The sequence below is a fragment of the Procambarus clarkii genome, chromosome 35 (assembly GCF_040958095.1).
Source record: "Procambarus clarkii isolate CNS0578487 chromosome 35, FALCON_Pclarkii_2.0, whole genome shotgun sequence".
NCBI lineage: Eukaryota > Metazoa > Arthropoda > Malacostraca > Decapoda > Cambaridae > Procambarus > Procambarus clarkii.
Window position 1 is genome coordinate 25,566,140 of NC_091184.1, and position 12,804 is coordinate 25,578,943.

The window sequence follows — 12,804 nt, forward strand, 5'->3', positions numbered from 1 at the left end:
TTAATAAACTTTTCAGTTCTCTACTTCTATTATTTTAGCTAGTTAGCAAATTAATTGTACCATCAGTCAGAATGACTACTGCACGGCAGTGCACATTAAATTCAATTTCCTCATTTGAATTTGAGGTGATCGTGATGCTGCGTGATGTTATTGTCTAGTAACTCAATAGTTACAAGTCACAGCGACCCTAGACAGTCACCTTACTGTAGTGTCATAGTCTCCTTGATCTTAAATGACTAATAATACTTTACTGTATAATCATACAATAGTGTTATCAGTTCTTAGGAACTTATTCTGAGTTTACCTACGATTCAGCCGCTACGTAATACACCATTACATGTCACTGCGACCCTAGTTGTTGAGTTTATTGTGAGCTTTAGAGTGTTCCTGATTGCCGATAACTTAATCATTTAATGTTTCAATATTTCATGCATGTTTCCACTAAGGGAAACAGCAAGCCTATTACAACTCTGAAGAAGAGTAATTTCCTTCACTTCCCACTGAGATAACTATGATGATACTACGATGTGATATCACGTAACAAAACATTACATGTCACTATGACCCAGGATATCGCATCACCGTAGATTCTGTTAGTTTAAATTGGGAGAGTTAAATTCTATAAATATTGTGTAGGCTACAAGCAACATGTTTCATTTGACATGTAAATAGCAAGACTCAAGTTCTTGTAAGCCCTTGATAAATCCGGGACGTTTGTTATGTGTGTACTAACATACTAACATATTAACATACTAATGTACTAATCTTAATATCACTTTGGGATAGGTCAGTACTACGCAGTACACTACGACCCTAGAATCCTCCCCCCGGAGTTATGTTGGATATTTCCAACACCGAATACAACACTGTTGTATTCTCATTACTTATTACTATATTAATTATTGTAGTAAGTAAAATTAACAACACGTAGAATTCTCATGTACTAATAATTCCATCTGTACAGTAGGCTAGAATTCTCACGTCACCTGATGCCAGTATTGCGTCAGATTTCCTTACAGTAAACACATTATATCCAATGTATGTGAGAATTAAATTTGATTCTCTATAACTAAGGCATTCTGTATGATAACTAATTGCAGATGAATTGACTTCCAACTAAAAGCCGAATAGAGCGTTGGAGTCATAACGTTTATCTCGTAATAAAGCTAACGTCACCAGTGAATGCCATGGGGAGACATTAATTCCTCTCCCTTATATATTTACTATTCTTAAAGTGGTAAATAATAATAATTTCCTCCTCTAAATAATAAACCCGTCCAGTCTTCAACGTTTCAAGCGTAAATGCGAGAAATATTAATGTTCGTGACATAATTTGTTTTATGAACGCGCGACGCGGCGTGGGTTGAAGAGGACCAACTCAGTACACGTGTGGAGCCGCTCAGAGGCAGACCTGCGCATACCGTACTCACAAGGAGACGCCATTGCCCAGCCACTAGGGCAGACGTTATCCATCCTCAGATGAAAGTCGCCACTGTGAGGCGTGAATAACCTTGCAGATAATATCTTCAGCTGGTGTTGGTGTCAGATAAGGAACCTTTTAACCTGGTTCTTGACGACACGTGACCAGCCAGCGAAGTACGCCACTATCCAGGATAGGCTTAGCCGGAGCCTGGGGACGCGAATTCCGGCAATCTTAAAACTTATACAGTGCCCTTTCAGCTAAGTATATTCCCTTTATGTGATGCATCTAGTAAAGAGTTTTGTAGTAGCTGGGTGATTGACCGTTATGACGCATGATAACATCTAATAACAGGTGATTAAATTTTGTCACCTGTAACTCTCAATTTCTTGAATATAGAGATTCAGTAGTTAAATTAGTTGCTACTGTAAATATTTGTCTTGCAGCACGTGAGAAGAATTCTTCCTGCCGCCTTCTCCCATGTTAATCCGTCCCATTCGTCAGCCAACCGAGTCCAGAGAATAAGAGGAAACTCCATGGCTTGTCTAGAGGAATCATCATTAAGCTAAGATTTTATATTCTTTCATGAATCTATTGCAATTCTTTATGTGCAGAATTCCTCAGGATTAATATGTGTTTACTGTAACTCTCATTACTATACTTATAATCTATGTTCTCATTTATGGTAATGATATCAGTTTCAATATAAAATTTATAGGATTAGATTATTATTAATTGAATTAGTGAACGAACCACACTAATTCCTGGACGTACTTACCTCCAGTAATAACCCCCCAATGTAGGTGTTTGAGGGTTTGATTCATTTAATTATACAGCCCATTAATTATTTCTATGATCATATTCTCTAGTATTTTATCCATAGTTACTGGTTCATCTAGGAATTATCTAATGATCAGAAATTCTCAGTTTCCCTCTTTACTATAAAAGCGGGTGGTCCTTCGTAATTTAATTTACTACATTAATATTTAAATAATCACAATCAAGCCCCAAATATCCCACAAGAGCTCAACCCCTGCAAGCACACACACACACACACAGGGGGCCGGTGGCTGAGTGAACATACGAACGTATGTTCGTATGTTCGTATGAACGTATGTTCGTATGAACTTGTATATCTTTCCTCAATCTTTGACGGCTTTGGTTACATTTATTAAACAGTTTACAAGCATGAAAAATTGCCAATCAACTGTTGTTATTGTTATAAACAGCCTCCTGGTGCTTCAGGGCTCATTAACTGTTTAATATTTGTAAACAAAGCCGCCAAAGATTAAGAAAAGATGGACAGGTTCGTAAGTGTTTGCGTAAGTGCTTTCGTGAATCTGGCTCCTGAACTAGACTCAACAATACGGGTGCTCACTTGCACTCAAGATGCAACTCCAAACAATTGCAACAAAACAATAACAACAATGTTATTTGCCTACAACGCTGCGTACTAGTGGCTCTAGGTAATGTATGTACTAGCTCTATCTATAAATACAACATTATGTTGTAAATCATCTATGTGTGTGTACTTTTCCTCAATAAAAATTTTAATTTGAATTTTAAATTTGAATTTGGGTCACTGAGACGGTCTCCATGGAGACCAAACACACACCGAAACTACGACGTTGGAACAAGTTTTAACACCTAACCAGTTATAACAACCAATATAGCAAGTTGTAACAACGTTCTAATACGTTATAAACACGATGTAACCACGTTATTACAAGTTGTAACAAGCGGAAAATAGAGACAGTTTCGGTTTGTGTTTCCAGGGTGGTAAACCCTCACAAATTACCTTAATACATGTCATTAAGGACGACAATCAAAACAATTACTTTATCTGTTCGTATCACACAGATAAGAACAGTTGACTACAAATCAGTTTAATCAAAACCACAATTTGGGATATTTACAATGATTAATTACGTTAATTACTGTCATCCAGACAGTTAACAACAACAGTAATTTACGTTAATGACCACCTGTCACTCAGTCCGACAACTGAAGCAATAATTAACACTAATTACTCTGTCATCAAGACAATTAAACAATCAGTAAGTAATTAGTACTGACACACGGAGGACAGCTTAATCAAGACAAATTACATTAACACAACTATATCACTCAAGACAGCTTCCCAAACAAGAATGTGTCACCTCACATAATTACGCTAATTACACTGCCTCACCGGACAGTTAATGACCACAACTAATTTACTTCACTGACTCTTCAATTAACCTCGTCACGCAGACAGACAAACACGATAACACTACATCCCGTCCTCTTAAAGTAATGTCGCTTTTCGCTCGTCTGCTTTGGCCAAAATTGGACATAATATGAAATGAAATCGGCTCATGAAAGTGACGTACTGTCCCGTTTTCTGTTTGAGTCGTCCGGCCTACTCGGTAAGGTTAGGAGAGGAAACTTTCAATTAACGTTTTTTCATGACGTTTTGAAACTTTAAGAGAATTTCCCGCTGTCCTAACCTCTTAGCGTGCTCGGGTGGGACAGCGCAGTGGGACGCAGAGGAGGCAGCGTGCGTTGTGCTTCTGGGTCACAAAAGTGAGTTAGGTTCTCTCCCAGGTGATGGCAAAGGAGCTTACGGAGTCACAGCTAAGCAGAAGGGAGGAACGAAATGGCACTCGCCCCTACGGTGGTGAGGTGGGCTGTGTACAGTGGGTGCTCATCAGATCATTTGGGAATGCATCGGATGAGGGAGTGGGGAATGGAGGGGAGAACGAAGGGAATAGAGTAGGGGATGGTGGGGAGGACAAGGAACGAGGGAGTGGGGAATGGCAGGGAGGACGAGGGAGTGGGGAATGGCAGGGAGGACGAGGGGATGGGGAAGTTGGGGATGGTGGGGATGACGAAGGAGTAGAGTGGGGGATGGTGGGAGGACAAGGGACGAGGGAGTGGGGAATAGTAGGGAGGACGAGGGGGACCGGGGACCGGAGAGTGGGGAATGGCGGGGAGGACGAGAGGACAGGGAAGGGTTGCTGAGCCACAGCAACGCATGGCCGGGTACAGCTAGTAGTAAATACAGAAACTCACCAAGGCCAACACGAGCAGTGACCTGCAACATTCGTAACCACGAGACATTGCTGTGACTGAGAGTGAGAAAGTTAGGGCAGTGTTCTCCGTCAGTTCTCCCAGACAACCCGTTTCTTCAAAGGTCGCAGGACAACAGCTCTAAAGTTCTTTCTTTGTTCCAACAAGCTCTAAAAATCGAACTTTTGTAGCAATTCTTACCAGGCATTAAGAGAAAAGTCTTTTGTTTGTTGCATGCAGTTTGGCTTTTTTGTTTTGTTTTATGTGTTGCCGCCCCGGCGTAGAGTCCTTGCTAACGTACTCGTCAAAAAGGACCTTTTTTCATGAAATATTACTAAAATACTTCCATAAAAACTTTATTATACTACCTACTCTCTTTTTTGTAATTTATCAAAGGCATAAAAGACTTTCGCTTCAACACTGAACTGAAAAAAAAATAACTTTGAAAATCTTCAGACATGTATTCTTGAAACATCTGAGAAAAAACTCCTCCTGAGGTGTTTCCTCACCTGCTTCTCAGAGTGTTCAGGGAAATGTTCATTGTTCTACGCCAGAGTGTTCTTCATGAGAATGTTCTTGGCTCTCAACTTACTTGTTCCTCAGTAATATCAATTGTTCTCCACTGACGATGTTCTAGGTAATGTTGATTAATCTATGCAAGCGTTTTTATTTTGATTTATTTATATTGTATGTGGGTGTAGGTGTAGAGGAGACGGGTGTAGGTGTAGAGGAGATGGGTGTAGGTGTAGAGGAGACGGGTGTAGGTGTAGAGGAGACAGGTGTAGGTGTAGAGGAGGGTGTAGGTGTAGAGGAGACGGGTGTAGGTGTAGAGGAGACGGGTGTAGGTGTAGAGGAGACAGGTGTAGGTGTAGAGGAGACGGGTGTAGGTGTAGAGACGGGTGTAGGTGTAGAGGAGACGGGTGTAGGTGTTTAGGAGACGGGTGTAGGTGTAGAGGAGACGGGTGTAGGTGTAGAGGAGACGGGTGTAGGTGTAGAGGAGACGGGTGTAGGTGTAGAGGAGACTGGTGTAGGTGTAGAGGAGACTGGTGTAGGTGTAGAGGAGGTGGGTGTAGGTGTAGAGGAGACGGGTGTAGGTGTAGAGGAGACGGGTGTAGGTGTAGAGGAGACGGGTGTAGGTGTAGAGGAGGTGGGTGTAGGTGTAGAGGAGGGAGTAGATGTAGAGGAGACTGGTGTAGGTGTAGAGGATACGGGTGAAGGTGTAGAGGAGGAGAGTGTAGGTGTAGAGGAGATGGGTGTAGGTGTAGAGGAGGAGGGTATAGGTGTAGAAGAGAAAGGTGTAGGTGTGGAAGAGACAGGTGTAGGTGTAGAGGAGATGGGTGTAGGTGTAGAGGAGGAGGATGTAGGTGTAGAGTAGACTGGTGTAGGTGTAGAGGAGACGGATGAAGGTGTAGAGGAGGAGGGGTGTAGGTGTAGAGGAGATGGGTGTAGGTGTTGAGGAGACGGGTGTAAGTGTGGAAGAGACAGGTGTAGGTGTTGAGGAGACGGGTGTAAGTGTGGAAGAGACAGGTGTAGGTGTAGAAGAGACAGGTGTAGGTGTAGAAGAGACAGGTGTAGGTGTAGGAGACAGGTGTAGGTGTAGAGGAAACGGGTGTAGGTGTAGAGGAAACGGGTGTAGGTGTAGAGGAGACGGGTGTAGGTGTAGAGGAGGAGGATGTAGGTGTAGAGGAGAATGGTGTAGGTGTAGAGGAGACGGGTGAAGGTGTAGAGGAGGAGGGGTGTAGGTGTAGAGGAGACGGGTGTAGAGGAGGAGGGTGTAGGTGTTGAGGAGACGGGTGTAGGTGTGGAAGAGACAGGTGTAGGTGTAAAAGAGACAGGTGTAGGTGTAGAGGTGGGTGTAGGTGAAGAGGGTGTAGGTGTAGAAGAGACAGGTGTAGGTGTGGAAGAGACAGGTGTAGGTGTAGAGGAAATGGGTGTAGGTGTAGAGGAGGAGGATGTAGGTGTAGAGTAGACTGGTGTAGGTGTAGAGGAGACGGGTGAAGGTGTAGAGGAGGAGGGGTGTAGGTGTAGAGGAGACGGGTGTAGAGGAGGGTGTAGGTGTTAAGGAGATGGGTGTAAGTGTGGAAGAGACAGGTGTAGGTGTAGAAGAGACAGGTGTAGGTGTAGAAGAGACAGGTGTAGGTGTAGAGGAAACGGGTGTAGGTGTAGAGGAAACGGGTGTAGGTGTAGAGGAGACGGGTGTAGGTGTAGAGGAGGAGGATGTAGGTGTAGAGGAGACTGGTGTAGGTGTAGAGGAGACGGGTGAAGGTGTAGAGGAGACGGGTGAAGGTGTAGAGGAGGAGGGGTGTAGGTGTAGAGGAGACGGGTGTAGAGGAGGAGGGTGTAGGTGTTGAGGAGACGGGTGTAGGTGTGGAAGAGACAGGTGTAGGTGTAGAAGAGACAGGTGTAGGTGTAGAGGTGGGTGTAGGTGAAGAGGGTGTAGGTGTAGAAGAGACAGGTGTAGGTGTAGAGGAGATGGGTGAAGGTGTAGAGGAGGAGAGTGTAGGTGTAGAGGAGACGGGTGTAGGTGTAGAGGAGGAGGGTATAGGTGTAGAAGAGACAGGTGAAGGTGTGGAAGAGACAGGTGTAGGTGTAGAGGAGACGGGTATAGGTGTAGAGGAGGGTGTAGGTGTAGAGGAGACTGGTGTAGGTGTAGAGGAGACAGGTGAAAGTGTAGAGGAAGAGGGTGTAGGTGTAGAGGAGACGGGTGTAGAGGAGACGGGTGTAGAGGAGGAGGGTGTAGGTGTGGAAGAGACAGGTGCAGGTGTAGAAGAGACAGGTGTAGGTGAAGAAGAGAGAGGTGTAGGTGTAGAAGAGACAGGTGGTGTAGAGGAGGGTGTAGGTGTAGAGGAGACGGGTGTAGGTGTAGAGGAGGAGGGTGTAGGTGTAGAGGAGACGGGTGTAGGTGTAGAGGAGACGGGTGTAGGTGTAGAGGAGACGGGTGTTGGTGTAGAGGAGACGGGTGTAGGTGTAGAGGAGACAGGTGTAGGTGTAGAGGAGACGGGTGTAGGTGTAGAGGAGACGGGTGTAGGTGTAGAGGAGACGGGTGTAGGTGTAGAGGAGACGGGTGTAGGTGTAGAGGAGACGGGTGTAGGTGTAGAGGAGACGGGTGTAGGTGTAGAGGAGACGGGTGTAGGTGTAGAGGAGACTGGTGTAGGTGTAGAGGAGACGGGTGAAGGTGTAGAGGAGGAGAGTGTAGGTGTAGAGGAGATGGGTGTAGGTGTAGAGGAGGAGGGTATAGGTTTAGAAGAGAAAGGTGTAGGTGTGGAAGAGACAGGTGTAGGTGTAGAGGAGATGGGTGTAGGTGTAGAGGAGGAGGATGTAGGTGTAGATTGCTGTAGGTGTAGAGGAGACGGGTGAAGGTGTAGAGGAGGAGGGGTGTAGGTGTAGAGGAGACGGGTGTAGAGGAGGGTGTAGGTGTTGAGGAGACGGGTGTAAGTGTGGAAGAGACAGGTGTAGAAGAGACAGGTGTATGTGTAGAAGAGACAGGTGTAGGTGTAGGAGACAGGTGTAGGTGTAGAGGAAACGGGTGTAGGTGTAGAGGAAACGGGTGTAGGTGTAGAGGAAACGGGTGTAGGTGTAGAGGAGACGGGTGTAGGTGTAGAGGAGACGGGTGTAGGTGTAGAGGAGACGGGTGAAGGTGTAGAGGAGGAGGGGTGTAGGTGTAGAGGAGACGGGTGTAGAGGAGGAGGGTGTAGGTGTTGAGGAGACGGGTGTAAGTGTGGAAGAGACAGGTGTAGGTGTAGAAGAGACAGGTGTAGGTGTAGAGGTGGGTGTAGGTGAAGAGGGTATAGGTGTAGAAGAGACAGGTGTAGGTGTAGAGGAGATGGGTGAAGGTGTAGAGGAGGAGAGTGTAGGTGTAGAGGAGATGGGTGTAGGTGTAGAGGAGGAGGGTATAGGTGTAGAAGAGACAGGTGTAGGTGTGGAAGAGACAGGTGTAGGTGTAGAGGAGACGGGTATAGGTGTAGAGGAGGAGGGTGTAGGTGTAGAGGAGACTGGTGTAGGTGTAGAGGAGACAGGTGAAAGTGTAGAGGAAGAGGGTGTAGGTGTAGAGGAGACGGGTGTAGAGGAGACGGGTGTAGAGGAGGAGGGTGTAGGTGTGGAAGAGACAGGTGCAGGTGTAGAAGAGACAGGTGTAGGTGTAGAAGAGACAGGTGTAGGTGTAGAAGAGACAGGTGTAGGTGTAGAAGAGACAGGTGTAGGTGTAGAGGAGGGTGTAGGTGTAGAGGAGACGGGTGTAGGTGTAGAGGAGACGGGTGTAGGTGTAGAGGAGACGGGTGTAGGTGTAGAGGAGACAGGTGTAGGTGTAGAGGAGACGGGTGTAGGTGTAGAGGAGACGGGTGTAGGTGTAGAGGAGACGGGTGTAGGTGTAGAGGAGACGGGTGTACGTGTAGAGAAGACGGGTGTAGGTGTAGAGGAGACGGGTGTAGGTGTAGAGGAGACGGGTGTAGGTGTAGAAGAGAAGGTTGTAGGTGTAGAGGAGACGGGTGTAGGTGTAGAGGAGACGGGTGTGGGTGTAGAGAAGGGTGTAGATGTAGAGGAGGAGGGTGTTGGTGTAGAGGAGGAGGGTGTAGGTGTAGGAGACGGGTGTAGGTGTAGGGGAGACGGGTGTAGGTGTAGAGGAGGTGGGTGTAGGTGGAGAGGAGACAGGTGAAGGTGTAGAGCAGGAGGGTGTAGGTGTAGAGGAGAAATGTGTAGGTGTTGTGGAGACGTGTAGGTGTAGAAGAGACAGGTGTAGAGGTGGGTGTAGGTGGTGAGGAGGAGGGTGTAGGTGTAGAAGAGACAGGTGTAGGTGTAGAAGAGACAGGTGTAGGTGTAGAGGTGGGTGTAGGTGGTGAAGAGGGTGTAGGTGTAGAAGAGACAGGTGTAGGTGTAGAGGTGGGTGTAGCTGTAGAAGAGACAGGTGTAGGTGTAGAGGAGATGGGTGTAGGTGTGGAGGAGACGGGTGTAGGTGTGGAGGAGACGGGTGTAGGTGTAGAGACGGGTGTAGGTGTAGAGGAGACGGGTGTAGGTGTAGAGGAGACGGGTGTAGGTGTAGACGAGACGGGTGTAGGTGTAGAGGAGGTGGGTGTAGGTGTAGAGGAGGAGGGTGTAGGTGTAGAGGAGATGGGTGTAGGTGTAGAGGAGGAGGGTGTAGGTGTAGAGGAGGTGGGTGTAGGTGTAGGGGAGACGGGTGTAGGTGTAGAGGAGACAGGTGTAGGTGTGGAGGAGACGGGTGTAGGTGTAGAGGAGACGGGTGTAGGTGTGGAGACGGGTGTAGGTGTAGAGGAGACGGGTGTAGGTGTCGAGACGGGTGTAGGTGTAGAGTAGGTGGGTGTAGGTGTAGAGGAGGAGGGTGTAGGTGTAGAGGAGATGGGTGTAGAGGAGGAGGGTGTAGGTGTAAAGGAGGTGGGTGTAGGTGTAGAGAAGATAGGTGTAGGTGTGGAGGAGACGGGTGTGGGTGTAGAGGAGGCGGGTGTATGTGTAGAGGAGACGGGTGTACGTGTAGAGAAGACGGGTGTAGGTGTAGAGGAGACGGGTGTAGGTGGACAGGGAGGCAAGGAAGGGCCTTCAGGCCATTATACATAAGTATACATGAATACAATATAAAGTATATATATATACAACATGTGTATCAAAACTATGTCTATGTGGTATACATCTCACAATCCCATAATCTAATTTAATGTTAGAGGACAATGTAATGAACAATAATGAAAGGGAAATTACACAGTATACATGAGAGTAATACATCCGAGACCTAAATTTATACATTCTCCATCATAGTTCACATAATATTTCCTATACAGCATTATGTAGCATTCCATAATATAAGCATATACGGATGTTTTTCAAGCTACATGACATTAGGCTACTGCTATTCACTAGACTTCTAATATATATCCACAAATACATGGCAAGGATTTATGGTATAGATATATAATATACATAGATATATGTGGAATACATTGGCAATACACAATTATTTCTAGTGTGTTGACGAAAAAAGAATAACTACATAAATTAATATTCGTGATACTAGGCTAATCAGCCAAGACATCACTATACAGTTTGAGCACATCATACACCAGCTACAGTATGATCATACTGGTGTATGTGTGGGCATAACACCACCTCACACCCATATGGTAATATCACAACACACCATGGACCAGTATGGTAATATCACAACACACCATGGACCAGTATGGTAATATCACAACACACCATGGTCCAGTATGGTAATATCACAACACACTATGGTCCAGTATGGTAATATCACAACACACCATGGTCCAGTATGGTAATATCACAACACACCATGGACCAGTATGGTAATATCACAACACACAATGGACCAGTATGGTAATATCACAACACGCCATGGACCAGTATGGTAATATCACAACACACCATGGTCCAGTAAGGTAATATCACAACACACTATGGTCCAGTATGGTAATATCTGAACACACCATGGTCCAGTATGGTAATATCACAACACACCATGGACCAGTATGGTAATGTCACAACACACCATGGACCAGTATGGTAATATCACAACACACCATGGTCCAGTATGGTAATATCACAACACACTATGGTCCAGTATGGTAATATCTGAACACACCATGGACCAGTATGGTAATATCACAACACACCATGGTCCAGCATGGTAATATCACAACACACCATGGACCAGTATGGTAATATCACAACACACCATGGTCCAGTATGGTAATATCAACACACTATGGTCCAGTATGGTAATATCACAACACACTATGGACCAGTATGGTAATATCACAACACACCATGAACCAGTATGGTAATATCACAACACACCATGGTCCAGTATGGTAATATCACAACACACCATTGACCAGTATGGTAATATCACAACACACTATGGTCCAGTATGGTAATATCACAACACACTATGGACCAGTATGGTAATATCACAACACACCATGGTCCAGTATGGTAATATCACAACACACCATGGTCCAGTATGGTAATATCACAACACACCATGGTCCAGTATGGTAATATCACAACACACCATGGTCCAGTATGGTAATATCACAACACACCATGGACCAGTATGGTAATATCACAACACACCATGGACCAGTATGGTAATATCACAACACACTATGGACCAGTATGGTAATATCACAACACACCATGGTCCAGTATGGTAATATCACAACACACCATGGACCAGTATGGTAATATCACAACACACTATGGACCAGTATGGTAATATCACAACACACCATGGTCCAGTATGGTAATATCACAACACACCATGGACCAGTATGGTAATATCACAACACACCATGGACCAGTATGGTAATATCACAACACACTATGGACCAGTATGGTAATATCACAACACACCATGGTCCAGTATGGTAATATCACAACACACCATGGTCCAGCATGGTAATATCACAACACACCATGGACCAGTATGGTAATATCACAACACACCATGGACCAGTATGGTAATATCACAACACACCATGGACCAGTATGGTAATATCACAACACACCATGGACCAGTATGGTAATATCACAACACACCATGGACCAGTATGGTAATATCACAACACACCATAGACCAGTATGGTAATATCACAACACACCATGGACCAGTATGGTAATATCACAACACACCAGGGACCAGTATGATAATATCAGAACACACCATGGTCCAGTATGGTAATATCACAACACACCCATGTGATAGTGAAGTGATGGTAGTATAGCAGTGGTAGTGAGGTGATGGTGATTTGACAGTGATGGTGATACAGTAGTGATGGTGAGGTAGTGATGCTGTAGCAGAGATAGTGATATATCAGTGAATATAAGGAGGAAATATATCAGTGTGAGGTGATAATGCAGAGAAAGTGAAATGATGTTGGTGTAGCAGTGATAGTGTTATGTGATAGTGAGCTGTTGGTGATATAACAGTGACAATAGCTGTCATATAGTGACACCAACAATTTGTTATTCAACATGGTCAGTATATGACCCCAAGTGTGGGGCCTGAGGTGATGGTGATATATAGAGGTGATAGTGAAGCTATAGTGATACAGCAATGATAGGTTACAGGACTGGGAAGATATAGCATTGATGGTGATACAGCCGTGATTGTCAGGTATATGATACCAAAGTATAATACCAAAGATAGTGAAGTTATGATGATATTGTGAAAAAAGTCTGTCCTTAAATTACATTGGCATCAAAACACGCAGTGATGCAAGAGTGATGGTGATGGTACAGTGAACTAGAGTGGCAGCACAACACCACAGTAGTGATGGTGGTGGTACAGTGAACTAGAGTGGCAG